Below are 15,591 nucleotides of genomic sequence, written 5' to 3' on the forward strand. Positions count from 1 at the left end.
CCTTCCACTGTCCCCCGCAACCCATCTCAACATTCCCGTGGACATTGATGAGTACACAATTAGCTTGCGTGGCCCTACCTCAGTGCACCGCAAGTCACTGTCCCGTGACTGTGTGCCTGTGCCGGCAGCTGTGCATCCTGGGCCACAAACTTTGTGCTGCTCAAGTCAGTAACCCATAATGTCCATACCTTGTACTGCTGATTGTCTACTCACTGTTGTGGTGTTTGCCATCACCATCCAACCCCTGAGTGGTGGCTTACACTACCCATCACCCATCCAGCACAGGCGTCACTGAAGATGTGACCCTGGCAATAAAAGGGGCGCACGTGCCCTTAGCCAGTCCCACAAACTCACTCAGTGTGTCCGTGTGTTCATTATGTATGCATGTTGGACCAGGGCCATTCCACATTACATTGTGCTGTATACAGCGTGCGCAACGCAGGCAGTGGTGTAGACCTGGGACATGTTACTGTGTCTTATCTTCATGTGAGAGTAAGCGGGGTGGAGAGGCGCACAACAGTACTGCCTAGGGGTGTGGCTCCTCCACACATGGATCTCGGTGTGGTTCAGTGTGGGCCTTGCTAAGGATGTGGCTGATGCATGTGTCTCTGTTGTTGTGTCTGCGCCACCCGTCATGCAATCAACACTGTTGCTATCTGGCATGCCCCCGGTGTGCGTGGTCGGCTGAAAGGGGTACATGGGCGAGGGCATGCCCGCTCGGGGTCAGGGATCACACATGCCAACTGTTGTGTGTGTCGCTATTTATGCAGCTTGAGCCAAATATGTACCCTCAACTGCATGTCGAGTTCAGCCAGGCAGGTGCTCTCCATCTGTGTCAGCCCTGTCCTTGCAATGGGCCTACAAACACGTGGCCGGCCACATTCTGCGCAGCATTATCACTGTGTCATACTCAGGCTTGTAGACATGCGCAGACAGGCATTTCAATGGTGTGCCGTAGGGGTGCATGTGATGTAATCACGCTGCGCACACTAGTGAATGTGCTCAGGGGGGGAGGTGCAGCAGTGAGGCTACGTAGTACACACTGATGCAGTTCATGTGCAACACGCAGTACATGTCATACAGGAATCACTAAGTCACACATATCACACACCAATGAACCAGTGAGCCTGCCAACACATCATGCAGTACGTAGTCGTGACTCATGTCACTCTGCACTGTCAAAGGTGACCAAAGATATGCACTCTGTGCTTGGATGATTACACCCCTCCGAGCCCCGAACACACAAGCCTAGAGGCAGTACAATGTAGCCCAGAAACGCACGAGGGGCATCGTGGAGAGCACATTTGGCATGTTGAAGTCACGTTTCGGGTGCCTGGACATCACAGGTGGCAAGCTCCTGTACAGCCCAGACCTTGTGTGCAAGATGCTCGTTGCATGTTGTGTGTTGCACAACATATGTGTACGCAGCAAAGCCCCATGAATACGAGTGCCAGATGCACCGGACGATGATGATGAAGATGAGGCAGGTGGACCACACCCCACTGCAGCCGCAGCAGGAATAGCCCGTAGGGACTACATCATTGACAATTTCTTCTCTGGTTGACGTCACATTGTGTGGGTCCTTAGCAGTAATGACACAGTACGTTGACTGACCACAGACCCTGCATGTGCTAATAAAAGCATTCCGATACACATTGCCAGCGCACGTGTCACTCATCTGTACAGGCACTTCACTCAGACAAGTGTGGGTGTGACATGTTGTGGTGTCAATTGAGGGATTTGTTAATGGATGGTGGGTGCGTTACCTCTGTGCAGTGAGGCTGTCTATGGTGTCACGTATTCAAAGTGCCAGTTCCGTGTGTCACAGTTATTACGGTATCCCACTCTTCGGCGTTTCACGTGTGTTCCAATTCATTCAATTTTGGCTGTCATTTGTGGCCTACAAGTGACAACAGGGATTCTTTTGTGCTCTGATATGTACCACCATGATGCAGGGATGCACCCTGTGACTCAAGTCCCACGACATGGGCAACATGTTTGTAATGAGGAGTCACTGCCCCTACATTAGTCGGTGCTTTCATTCTTGATTGATCATGAACATGGCACGTCGGTGTGCAGGGGGTGTTATTTGTCCCTCTGCAATGTGAGGGGAAGATACGATTTCACAGTGTGTACCATGTTTGTTTCCGCATTGGCGCGGGCTACATACTAAATGCATGTCAATGTACATTGTGTCTGTTTGTGGGGACACGCCTATCTGATTTGGCCAATGGTCCTTTGTTCTGTGTCACAGCTGTGGGGTTGTGCCCGCACGTTGTCATCTCACTGTTTATTTACTCTGCTTTTATGGTGCATTTTGCCGCCAGACACATGGGATTTGCAGGCCGGTCGCTGGTTTTTGGTGCTTTTTGTACCGCAATTGGCCTCATCGCAAGATTTTTTGTGTTTGCGTGTCGCATTTTTGCGGTGTGGCGTTGATTTTAACGTGGGCATTTGACATGTTTTCTGGAGACTATCGCATGGTACTGCAGTGTTGAGAATACTTGGTTAACACGGTGTAATTTTCCCCCAATTGTCAATCACAATCCTGGTACACTTCTCAGAGTCTCCTTGGGCTTCTAGCAGGAGGACGTCACCAAAACACAAAAATAAATAATGGCACGAGTAAGCAGAGAGGATGATCCCAAGTTTAGACTGGAGACAGAATTGCAATTGTAATAAAAAAATAACATTACAAAGCAAACCTGTCACATAAAGAACCACAATCATGACCCCCTGTGGTAAATAAGTGGCCAGAATTCCTGCTCATCTGGAAAGTATAACAATGGATGTGTGTTTAACGCATGTCACATTTCCAGTCAAAGACGTGATGGAGGGTAACAGCCCTTGAGAGATGGAAAAGAGCTACCCCGAGAGTTTGTCGTTCATGCCACTTACTCCATGGCTGAGCTTCTGTTTGACTTAAACAGTCAGATTAGATGACTCCTGCTCCATAGGGTAAAGAGAGTTCATTGGCACTGAGTATATTCTTGCGAGATGGCATGGGTCAGAGAACAGCCTGAGGACCATGGTGTGTTTTTCATGTATAAAGTGAGGCTTTCTGAATTACCTACAATTCCCCGCCTGGGTTTCCAGTTCTATTTGGAGATTTTTTGAGGGATGTAATGTTTCAGTTTGTTGATCCCTTTTTTCTGGAAGCTCCTTTAAAGGCTTCTGGTTCCCAAGCACCAGAGACACAGACAAACAAAATGACCCTCACTCGTCCAACCACCATATGGGCTTTATCATGGAGCAAATTCAACCACACCCTGCGTGAATATTTCTAGTGATCGCTTTGGAGGTCACAGTTGATAAGTTTTAGACAAAACCTCCCTCCAACCCCCTCACACATACCAAGTTACACACACCTCTGTCTCGTTGGCAAACTGTGGCGGTGTTTACAAAAGTGTATATTTTAATAGTGAACAGCATGTTTAGGTTTCCACTGCTAGACCGTGCACTACATCATCAGTGTGTAAAGATAATTTCCATTGCTTTTAATGTCAAACATCATTTCTAATGTCATAGTTACATTAAACCAATATAAGCTTAATTTAAATTCATAGGGTGTTAGTAAACAACTGAGCCCAAAGACAAAACGCGTGACAGAAATATAAAAGAGAAAGAACGTGCCATGAGGGAAAATGACCTAAATCAATCCCTGGCGTTTCTCTTTCTTTGTAGGAAATTCAGTACTATTATGGTATTTTTTAGGCAACAGCAAGTAATGTTTGTCTTCCCATATGCCCTTGTTAGAGTTGCAGAAGTGACAGCTAACAAGGACAGGGAGCCACTTCTCCATGCAGGCTTGTGGAAGCTGACAAAGCACATTATTTGTCTGACAGTCTCTGATCCCTCTTTCAACATGTCATTCTCTGTCAGTGAAGTTCAAGCCGGAGCCAGAAACCCTACAAGCCCTGTCTGGGTATGTGTCCGCAGTCTATGTTTGAAGGACCTGTCTCATCGAATTCTGCTTGGACTGCACAGGTCATGCATGGAAGAGCTGAAACTCGGCTTGCACCAGCTTGTGCATGTCCTGTTTGATGATACACTTGGTAAATAGCATCGTTTCTGTTCATACATGTTCACCCGTTACTTCTTCAATGATATTATATATTTATGAGACGCTAATAAAAACACAAACAGTGTAATTGCGGAGAGACAACAGAGTGTCAAGTCAAGTCAAGAAACTTTATTCGGTTGTTCTTATTGACAACCATAAAAGCATTTACATTATACAATTATTAACACAATTATTCATTAAAAGAAGAAATCAAATAAAAATAGAGTCATAAACAAGACAGATCTACATTAAGCATTCAGAATATTTAAAAGACAACAGAGTGCCTTCCAGAAACGATAACTTAAATATCAGTAAGAGAATCAGAGTGCTTTGGTCATCAAACGTAAGGAGTAAGAATAGACTCGTTTGAGCATCAATTGTACTACCCTGTGCGTTTTAAAATGTTTCAATTGCATTGGTAATAAATGCATTTTTAGTCGGGCATACGGCTGTAATGATTTTATTCATGAGTAATTAATTAGCAGAACTGCCTATATAACAGCCACATATGGTCCCAGAGCCCTGAGAATATCCAGGCTAAAGAAAAAGCTATTGCTCACATTTGCCGCTCTGTACACGAAAGACTTTTAAAGAGCTGCAAATTGTGGCATGGCCAAGGTTCATTTTGCAACTTAAGGGCTTCAAATTGACACTCATGCCTCCACATGTTGAAGCATGTTTTCTTGATGTCTGACCCGTGCTCTTTAAAACATCACTAAATGAGCATTTTTAGAAAGCATGCATAATGTATTCTTTGTCACCAAAAGCTGGTAATCACAACGGCTCAGGAATCCGGGTTGGGAGATGGGGCGATTTACCAAGGTTTTGCGTCTGGGTTGCATTACGTTTGTGGCGCAGCCCCGACATAAAGTTCTTTTTGACATTTTCTAAGCCACGCAAAGCCACTTTGTGTGGCTTTGCATGGTTTAATAAATACGAAGTAACGCAGGGCAGTGCATAGCATTGGGAAGGCGTTCCATGGGTGGAGCAGGGGCATTCCCATGCATCCACCTATGGATGTTGGTGCATTCCCAGATTTACTAAGGCTTGTAAATCTGGGAACGTGGCAAAATACTACGCCTTCCCAATTGAGCAGGGGCCTAGCTAGAGCTTGTGGCGCCCAGGGCTATCCCTCAGGTTGCCGCCCCTTAAGGGGGGGGTTGCTGGGGAAAAAGGACGGTGAGCACTTGAAAGATGTCCGAGAGAGCATTAGTATTGCTGCTAATAGTTACCTCGATCATGCAAGTTACATGCACATACATGACACGGTCAAAGGCTACACAGTTGAATACACCGGTGACTGGCAGTACAATAGAGAACACACAGACTGCATGATCTATCTGGGGACTCAGAAAAACCACATGTGACATCCAGCAGAGAACTGTGTGAACAATGACCCCTCAGCACAATGCAAACATGCACATACATGACACTGGGATCCATCATCCACAGCTGACATTAAATGACCATACATCATAGTCCCCCCATTAAAGCAGTGGGGACCTGCACAAATGTGATGTGCCTACCATAGCTTGTCCATCTACATGAAATACCAGCACTCAAATAGGCCCACAGATGGATCACACCAACATAAACGTGCACCCCAAGGTCGCTCAAGCAATGCATCCAAGCTTGAAATGCAACCAAACCAGAGGCGGCTGCATGGAGAGGCACACGGGGTGCAGAGGAGAGATCTTGAGACATGGTCTTGATAAGCTCACCAGAACCCTGAAGGTGGCTGCACACGGAGGTGGAGGTCAGGGGACAAGGTGCACGGTAGCCTCGTAGATTTGTTGTTAGTGCATCTAGACATCTACATAGTTAAGACTGTGCCACTGCTGTACAAGAGCTTTGTGCTGACAGTTCTGTTTCACAACATGGCGGCCAACCAGTGAGATTGTAACATACACACACTCCTGTTAAAACAGGGGGCAACAGCAGAGTCGCATGAGGTGTTAACCCCCGCCACCACCACAGAAGTCCTCATATGCTACGGGCAAAATAACTGGGATAGTACATTATTTTCTTTGATGCTTCTGCCAAATCCACGTCCTATTCAAGCTACAAAAGGCTGTTTACACCCTACCTCGCAGAATGTTTTTTTTTATAATAGATTGATTTACTAGACTGCACCCACCTGCTCAGCTCCAGATGTTCACTTCTCGATTTTATATAGAGATTTTTATCTCTGGTTTCCGTATTATGCTTTCCCCACAATAACCTGTTTTGTGGTGGTAGTTAGTAGTTCAGTAAACCCCCACCTGTCTGGCCAATCTCCGCTGTGTATGTGTTACTACACATTGTAGATTTAGCAACAGACGTTTTACCCCTGATGCCCAGGTTGGTTCTGGAAGTGGCCTTCAGTGTAAAAGAAGATTGTTAAAAATGTATTAAGACTTAAAGGATTATAACAGCCTTTAATGACTTTAACAGAAAACAAACAAGCGCAGAGACACGTGTACCTTCAACAAGCGTCGGTAAGCACCAAAGGCTGCAGTCCTGTCCAAGTTAGTCAATGAGCTGATAGTGACAGTGAGTGCATGGCAGCCAGCCTCGGCTAGAAGGGTGATGACTTTAATTCATCATTCATTTTCATGGGAACAACAATAAGCTGCCTTGCCAATGAACGAAAATGATCTCTAGACCCACACTCACCTCTTGAATTAGTCTAGTCTGTCTCTAGCTGCCAATGCCACTCTCTACCTGAATAAAGCACTGCCCAGTGCCCGCCGGCGCCCCCAGGCCAGAATTAATTAAACTTCGACGCGAGTCACACGACCACGACGAGAGCGTAGCAGTGAACGTGTAACGCGTCATCACTGCTACGTTCTTGTGCTCGTGACTTGGCGAGGGCTGGCCAAAATCTCCATACAGGGTTGTCATTGGTAGCACTCGCGCAGACCGCGCACGGCACGCTACAACTGATTGACGGCCCTGGCTTGGAGGACTTCTCTGAGCGAGGCGGGGGGGCGGCCAACAACGGTCGGAGGAGGACAAGGCAGCCTAGTAGTAGGCAGGACATTACTAACGCTGCGGCTGGGCTCACTTAGGCCGCGCCCGCTGCACTATTTTGCACTGCCACACTGACTGCCACCACTCTGTCACTGGGCGCCGGGCCACGGGCGCGGCACTGGAAGCCCGGTTGCGGCCGCGGCCACCTTAATAATTTATTTTATTTGGGACACACTGTGAAATCGTTCCCAATTCCAAATAAATTATAAAGGCAGCCGCAACGGGCCTCCAGTGCCGCACGGCCGCCTCAAGAATGGTGCCGCCTGGGGCGGACCGCCCCCACCCCCTTAGCTACACCACTGCAATTGAGGCATAAGAAGAAGAAATATGTTTATTTCCTCTTATTAATTTCTCTTTCTCTGCATCCAGCAGCACACATAGAAAGAGGAATATGTACTTAAGGATTGTTTTTGTGAAGTTTTTGTGCAGGAATGTATACCAGGTGATTCACTGGATGCAGACCGACAAACTATGCACTATTGGAAAATGTTTCATTGGAATGGAAATTGGCAAAAAAAGTTCTGCTATGACCAGAAAGTGTAAATGGCGGGGGCCAGCACTCATGACGGGACATCCACATTGCAATATCTCATCGCAGAGGTCCTGCCACAAGTGCAGAGGCCCTTTGTGAATCAGGCCTTGAGAATCCACAAGAAAAAGACGACCACATTTGCTAAATGAGTGCATGTTTGAAAGGCAAACTGTGAAAGAGTGGATTTTTCTGTTGGATGGTAGTCTACCACTAGTAATAATAGCGCTATTTTCATTAGGCCCAGTAAAGGTTTCAGTAATTAAAACTGTAGCTTAACCCTCTTGTTATTATGACACAGAGCAGACAGGCATAACTTAAGAACATTTCTAAAGCATTTAGAAGTACCATAACAGTTAAAAAGTCAGAAACACAACATCATTAAAATCCCACTCCAATTTATAAAAATAGAGAATAGTTTAATGAACAGATTGAAACAAAAACAACAAAAGTTCAATATAGGAAACCAGAGATATGAATTTTAAAATGTTTACGTAAAATAGTACCGAAAGCCTCCAGGCAGCCTCCAAATCTGATCCTTCCTGGCGGAACACTAAAGGGAACAGGATGGCCCTACTACGGGTGCATGCCTGCAGCAGTGTGAAGAGTTGGTGGCTGAACCCCTTCTGCAAGTCCAGGCATCTAGCAAATGAAAAGGGGGGGCCCTCGGCACCCCCGCCCGCATGGCGGCACGGCGACCCCCCTCTCCCCATGCCTCCCGGTGGTGGGGGCGTGACCTCCCGGCGTCCAGTGATGACGCGGGGGTGCGCGCCGCACCACCGGCTGGCTGGCGCCCGACCCCTGACCCGGAAGGCGTTGTGCAGACTTCCGGGTCGGGGGGGCGGGTGGCTGGGGGGGGTGGGGGGAGGGGGCGTGCCGCCCCCTCCCCGCGATCCCAGGATATAGGAGGGGGGAGCGCTCAGGTGGCCCCTTGTCGCCTGGACGCTCCCCCACACTGGTCGTGTCCCGCGCTCGGGGCCTCCTAATTTTCTAATTTTGTTTCCCCTTGCAGGTCTGCCGGATCGGGACAAGGCGGGTCACGTGGGTCAAGTTGGACACGGGGGGGGGGGCATTATTTATCACTGTATTCTTTTGTTCGCTGCAGGTCTTGGGAGCCGAGAAAGGATGCAGCGGCCAGGGCAGCTGGCTTCGGCGAACAGGAGGAGAGTGATCCCGTCGGCGGCGCCCACCCGGGATGTCATGGCCCGAGTCGAAGAAGGGGAACAAAGTCCTGTTTTACGAGGACACCACGTACGGGTTCCGGAGGCACCGCAATTTTGAGCAACAGTCGAATGTTGGGAAGGAGGTTGAGGTTCTCGCGCCCAGCACAGGAATGGTGAGTTTCACTGCTTCAAGGGGGCAGGACTGTGAATAGCTGGCAGTGGTCTCTCCCGACGCAGGCAGCGAGGCCTGCATGTACTCTCCTAGTCGGCTACGCATCCGTTCGCAATGGTGATGCGAGTTTGTGTTCGAAACTGTTGGTGCATTCTCCATTCCTCCAATGTGTTACTTTTGATGTATTACACTGAAACAGCTGATTCGAGCTGAAACCAGATGCCCTGGTATTTGTTAAGCCTTCCAAGTTCTACATAATAGGCTCCGGTCTGCTGAGTCCTTGACTTTGAAATGTTAGACACAAGGCAGTCTTCGTGATTAACAATCTGAAATTAGATCTAAGACTATAGCTTATTTTATGGTACTCAAGCTCCCTCTAAACCTGGCTTTTGCTTTAGAAAATAAATTTTGTCAACCGGGGAGCCTGGCTAGCTCAGTCGGTAGAGCATGAGATTGTTAATCTCAGGGTCGTAGGTTCGAGCCCCACGTGGGGCGAAAACGAGTAATTTAAAACAATGCTTTAAATTGGTTTAGCAACATCTTGCCAAATACAGACATTAGGGCACGCAGTCTATCGCGGTACTGGGCAAGAATGCTAGCTCTGATTATGGAGGGTTCATTGTTTATGGTTTCGCTTTCCTGCCACATTATGGCACGCAGTGTATGGGGTCCCAGTCTGGGTGCGAACGTGACACCTGGAGTACATATAGTTAACAGCCAGAAGGGGTCATACAGATCGTGGTGGAAACATGACCTGTTTAATATTGTAGAGAGGGACCTGTACGTGGAACTGGAACCCGGCTTGAGCCTAGGCTCACCATCATGCGATTCTGGGCAAAAAATCACCTCATGTTCCTTGCGCCTTCCAGACGTGATGGCGGCTGCTTGATCCGCAGATCTATTTTGATGCTACATTTCTGTAGTTGTCCACAGTTCGCCTTCCACAGTCAAACGGTCATGGCAGTTTTTTTTACTCACTGAATGTGTACTCAAAGCAGATTGCACGGCAGTAGCATGCTTGTGTCTTGTTGTTGTAACTTGTCAGCTCCTCGGAGGGACGTGGTAATTCACGGCAGGAGAGCAGGTTTTTGCTCAAAACACGGACACTGTTCTGTGCAAACTGTTACTTAGAGGAGACCTAGATGGGGTCACGAGACCCCGGGTGTAGACCAGCTTGGATTCCAGCACATGTCAGAAGGGGAATTGCTTTTGTAACAGTCGTTTTTTCTTTTACCCGATGCACTGCACTCTAGGGGACTGCAACGCACACAGAGCTGTGGTCAATGTGAACTAATTTGTATAAAGGGGGCCCAAGACATAGGCAAAGGTTGCACCTAACTATCGCTTATCAGACATTTTGGGAAGAACATGCACACTTTGATGCTTACTGCTAAATGATGGGTTTTTCACATGTCGTATTCTGGCAGATTTGGCCTGACAACAATGCAGAGAGGGTGTGAACTCTCCCGCACCCAGTAATTGACAAATGTGATAAATTATGCACCACTTATAATTGCGCACACTGTACAGACAGGTGTTTATGCAAGGACGGCATTATAATGCGGCAAGGGCTGCAACGCACACAGAGCTGTGGTCAATGTGAACTAATTTGTATAAAGGGGGCACAAGACATAGGCAAAGGTTGCACCTAACTATCGCTTACCAGACATTTTGGGAAGAACATGCACATTTTGGTGCTTACTGCTAAATGATGGGTTTTTCACATTTCGTATTCTGGCAGATTTGGCCTGACAACAATGCAGAGAGGGTGTGAACTCTCCCGCACCCAGTAATTGACAAATGTGATAAATTATGCACCACTTATAATTGCGCACACTGTACAGACAGGTGTATATGCAAGGACGGCATTATAATGTGGCAACTGCAAGCAGTCCCAGAATGAAGCCACTATCTAAAAATAACACTGAGGGCTTTGAAGTACTTGTCTCTATGCCAGTCATTGTTGCATTTTGTCTCATGTACTGTGTGATAGTACAGTGTACTCACTGGGTGATAAGGCTACCTTTGAACATCTTTACAAATCCTTTAACTTGTAGTCTTGCCCCCACCCGGTGCTTCATATCTCACTTCTGCTGCTCATGAATATGTAAATAACAGGTGTTAGCAATGCCCACGATAACTAGCAATTTATATAGGTGGCAGAGGATAGGAAGGCGGAATTGAATTTCCGGCAACGTGAATTGGTGACCTGCAGATCACTGCTATTCACACTACTCATTCATGATTGGACAAATTGGCATGCGAGGAAATATAAAGGAGAAACTAAACGGGTCTTCATCGGGCTCGGTTTTGAGCCATGACAGGTGCTCTGTTTTCCGGACTACAGGGACAGTAGGCGCTTCAGTGTACGTGTGCTCCCCCTGCTCACTTCTCAATTGTGGAGATCTTATGGCATGACGTTATGCCCAGAGAGCGTTGTAGGGGGAGGGAACCACTGTAATGAGAGTCATTTTCTTTATGGGATTTCCCTTCTCTTTTCGCAACATCGTCATGGGGTCACCAGGGTTTTTAAATAAAGTACAGTTGCAATATTATATACGAGCCATAGTTGCTGCTCATATATCGTATACAACTAAAAACATTGTAGGTATGATGTTACTCGTGTTGTATCGTATTTCGGGCGACCACAATTTATGTACAATGCTTAGCGCACTCCACGCTGTCTGTAGGATGATACTTTCTCTATGTGAACAAAGAGGGGTTTTTTAAGGAATAACGCTACCCGCCTTCTCCGCGCAGGGCCCCAGTGTCCAGGGCAAGGAGGGAGCTGTGTATTTCAAAGTACTTACAAAATAAGACGAGGTACCAGGTAGACTGTTACTTTCGTTTAGTTACTCTACACATATAGGTGGATGTATGTTGTAATACTGCAGTGTACTCGCTTGTATGATGTCACCCTGGCACAATTTTACTAGTATTAGGGATGTGTTAGTAGGGTCCAGCCCAGCGCTGGCGGGGGCAATGGGTGGGACTAACTGTGGTGGCCGCCGGACTAGGACCCAGGCCCAATGTTTTCCATTTTGACGAATTAGGCACTGTGGATCTAACTAGCTTTACCGAGTAGAAAGCCCTGGTACACTATTCGAGTGTGTATGCTGCAGTATGCTATGCTCCCGTTGTAATATAAATTTACTCTGTTCAGTGCCGCCACCCCTGGCGGCTAGGACTGCACTCTACCAACCAGCCAAATATAAACATTTGATCATGGGGGAGGGAGCCAGGTGGGAAAGTGCGAGGATTTATACAGCATGTTACCTCTGGATAGGTTTTTGTGCAGACCTGAACTGGGGGCTCATTCGGGCAGGGACGGAGCTACACTTCTCTGAGGGCACTAACGAGTTGAACAAATGTAGTGTGCCACTGATGTTGAGAGTACTCTATAAGGGGGCTGCTTTCCACCTAAACTTGAGAACGAGCCAAAAAATGCACTGCTTCTTTATGGCGTGACCTCTGCAGCATTGTATTTCGGTATGATTTTGTTGAGACTTAAATTGGGGGCTCCCGTGGGTAGGAACGGCGATATACCTCTGAGTGCCCTAATAAGGTGAGCAAATTTAGTGTGCCTCTAATGTAGAGAGTGACAGATTTCGGAGATGCAATAGCAGTGGCCTGGAAAGAGATGTGCTGGGCGGCAGCAGACCATGTTAGTAACTATGAAAGCGCTATTTCACGGCAGTTCACACTATGTACTGTCCTTAAGTAATGATGGATGGGTTATTGCATTCACTGTAGACTACTGGTCTATTCTTTCATGTAGGTCATACTACCAGGCACCCTCATTGTAGCACTAAGTTAAAAGCTCTGCAGGTGACTCAAACTGATGCTATGTTAGACACTTGCAGTTGCAGGTTTGATGGTAATGTACCTAGTGCTGATCATACCTAAAGCCTAGCATGTGATTACAACGAATACGGGCATGGGTACTGGATCTTTTGTCAGGAAACAAGAAACACTAATCGTTTGTGTTTGTTTTCATTTATGTATGACCGGACCCATGGTGGATACCCGGGAAGCGCTCCACACCACAACCGCAGGAAGGGGACCAGTACACCTGGATCAGGAGCTGCAACCAAAGGCCTCAGCTGCCCAAAGGCTTCAACTGTGATGGGCGGTCAATTCAACGGCTCAAGCGGTGCCAGCGGGAAAAGGTGCTATCCCTGCATTATGGTGGAATTTCTCAAACCCGTTACGCGGGGGAGGAACTTGCTGTGGGGCGTCAAGGTAATTTCAGCAGCTCAACACAAGCGACAGAAGGAGCAACGGACATTGGTGACTTGGATTGTGAGCCACTCTTATGTGAGGCGCGCTGAAAGCGTCTTTCTTTCAGGTGACAGGAAGTAAAGGGCTGAGCAAAAGGGGTTTTCAGTCTCCTTCTTTGGGAGGGGTGTTTATGTCTCTGTCAGTTCAGAGATTATTTTCGAAAAATCCTATCCCAGCAGCCCGCCCCCCCCCCCAGTCAGTCAGTGGTGATAATTTACATGGGGGAGAATGAGCTGGCCAAACTAGGTGGGCGCATCCTTATAGAGGACATCATCTCCATGGCAGGGTGGGTGGCCATGCCGAGTGGCACGATAGTTTGGTCGCAACTTATACCTCTGTGGCAGTGGCGAGGGGGGGGACTCGGCCGAGGCGTTGACTCACTCGGTAAAGAGGATCGACGCGCAATTGGACAAATTACTTCGAGCCCCCCCGGTTGCAGACGATCCCTCATGGGTGCATTTGGGGGTGAACATTCCTAGCCACGAGACTGGGTATACTTAACCGAGGCAGGGAACGTCCTGTGATCTAATAACATTGTGCCATGGCTAGAGGGATTGGCGAGGCGATCATGACCTTTCTAGGAGTAGGAAGGGGGAGGCCAGATCGTCGGTCTAAAATTCTGGCTTGTGGCGGTAAGGTCATGACCGGTGAGCAGCTATTTTAAGGTCTGAGGGGGCGGCATCATCCTTTGGAGGTGTCCGCCCAGGGGGAGGGGCCACTGGCCCCTTCCCTGAACTTCAGGGGCAGGTATAACTGGTGCTGCAAAGGGGCGCGGGTAGGAGAGTCACGCTGTCCTTATGGCTGGTAGCCACCCCGCGCGTACTCATGACGTCAGCGAATGGCGCGAGTAAGGGCCCTCCTTCAGTGGGTAAATGGAGTTCACGGCGTGGACCGAGTAATTAACGGGCTCGGCTGCGCATGCGCACCTGCGGTAAGGGCGCAGCTAGTAGGACCTGACACCGGTTACGACCTCGCTATATGGCCAGTAATTTTAGTATGCAAAATTCCAGAGGAGGATGTTAGATTCGGTTAGGAAACAAGCTGTATTAGAATCTTGTTAAGGTTAGCATATCATACTTGTTGATATGGTTGTATCTAATGTCCCTGAATAATTTTGCATAAAAAATGGTATCTTTTGTTTAATAATTTTAATATTTTGTATCTTAATAAATACGGCCGGGGGGTCTCGCGATCCCCCGCCTTTCAAAGACAATCATGTTTTGTGTCAGTGTGTCATGGGTTGATGGGGGACCACAGGGAGGGGGGCAGTAGCCGTCGCTGACCATGTGAAAAGGGGAGGCCCTCGGCCCCCCGCCCGCATGGCGGCACGTCGATCCCCCTCTCCCCATGCCTCCCGGTGGTGGGGGCGTGACCTCCCGACGTCCAGTGATGACGCGGGGGGTGCGCGCCGCACCACCGGCTGGCTGGCACCCGACCCCTGACCCGGAAGGCATTGTGGAGACTTCCGGGTCGGGGGGCGGGCGGCTGGGGGGGCAGGGGGAGGGGGCGTGCCGCCCCCTCCCCGCGATCCCAGGATATAGGAGGGGGGAGCGCTCAGGTGGCCCCTTGTCGCCTGGACGCTCCCCCACACTGGTCGTGTCCCGCGCTCGGGCCTCCTAATTTTCTCCACCCACCATCCCTGGAACATTGCTGTGTTTTGGTGCATATGGTATACCTGTCTTATTGTATGTATTGACGTGTATTAATTACTTATTTCCCGTGTAGGAAGTGGTATTGAAACATAAATTTCGGTTGCAATGGTGTCTCATGTGTATTGTATACCTGTTTGATGGCGTGTATTAACATGTATTAACTATTTATTTCCCATTTAGGTAGTAGTGTTGACACATAAATGTCGGTTGCAATTTTTGTTTAGGCCTTTTTTCTCTAGTAGCCTGACGATGGTATGTCATGTCGTGTCGATTTAGTTAGTGTAGTTGTCCTTTAGATCTTTTTCCACAGGTCGTCGTATTTATTAGGGTATGGACATGCGGTAAGGTCATGACCGGTGAGCAGCTATTTTAAGGTCTGAGGGGGCGGCATCATCCTTTGGAGGTGTCCGCCCAGGGGGAGGGGTCACTGGTCCCTCCCAGAACTTCAGGGGCAGGTATAACTGGTGCTGCAAAGGGGCGCGGGTAGGAGAGTCACGCTGTCCTTATGGCTGGTAGCCACCCCGCGCGTACTCATGACGTCAGCGAATGGCGCGAGTAAAGGCCCTCCTTCAGTGGGTAAATGGAGTTCACGGCGTGGACCGAGTAATTAACGGGCTCGGCTGTGCATGCGCACCTGCGGTAAGGGCGCAGCTAGTAGAACCTGACACCGGTTACGACCTCGCCATATGGCCAGTAATTTTAGTATGCAAAATTCCAGA

General features: G+C 48.4%; 1 non-coding gene across 1 annotated transcript; it reads left to right on the plus strand.

Moving 5' to 3' along the window:
- The first annotated feature begins 9,361 nt into the window (after positions 1-9,361).
- On the plus strand, positions 9,362-9,434 carry TRNAN-GUU (transfer RNA asparagine (anticodon GUU)). The gene has a single exon. It is a non-coding gene; the product is annotated as a tRNA-Asn (tRNA).
- Positions 9,435-15,591: the final 6,157 nt, after the last annotated feature.

Source organism: Lissotriton helveticus, chromosome 4_1 (assembly GCF_964261635.1).
Source record: "Lissotriton helveticus chromosome 4_1, aLisHel1.1, whole genome shotgun sequence".
NCBI lineage: Eukaryota > Metazoa > Chordata > Amphibia > Caudata > Salamandridae > Lissotriton > Lissotriton helveticus.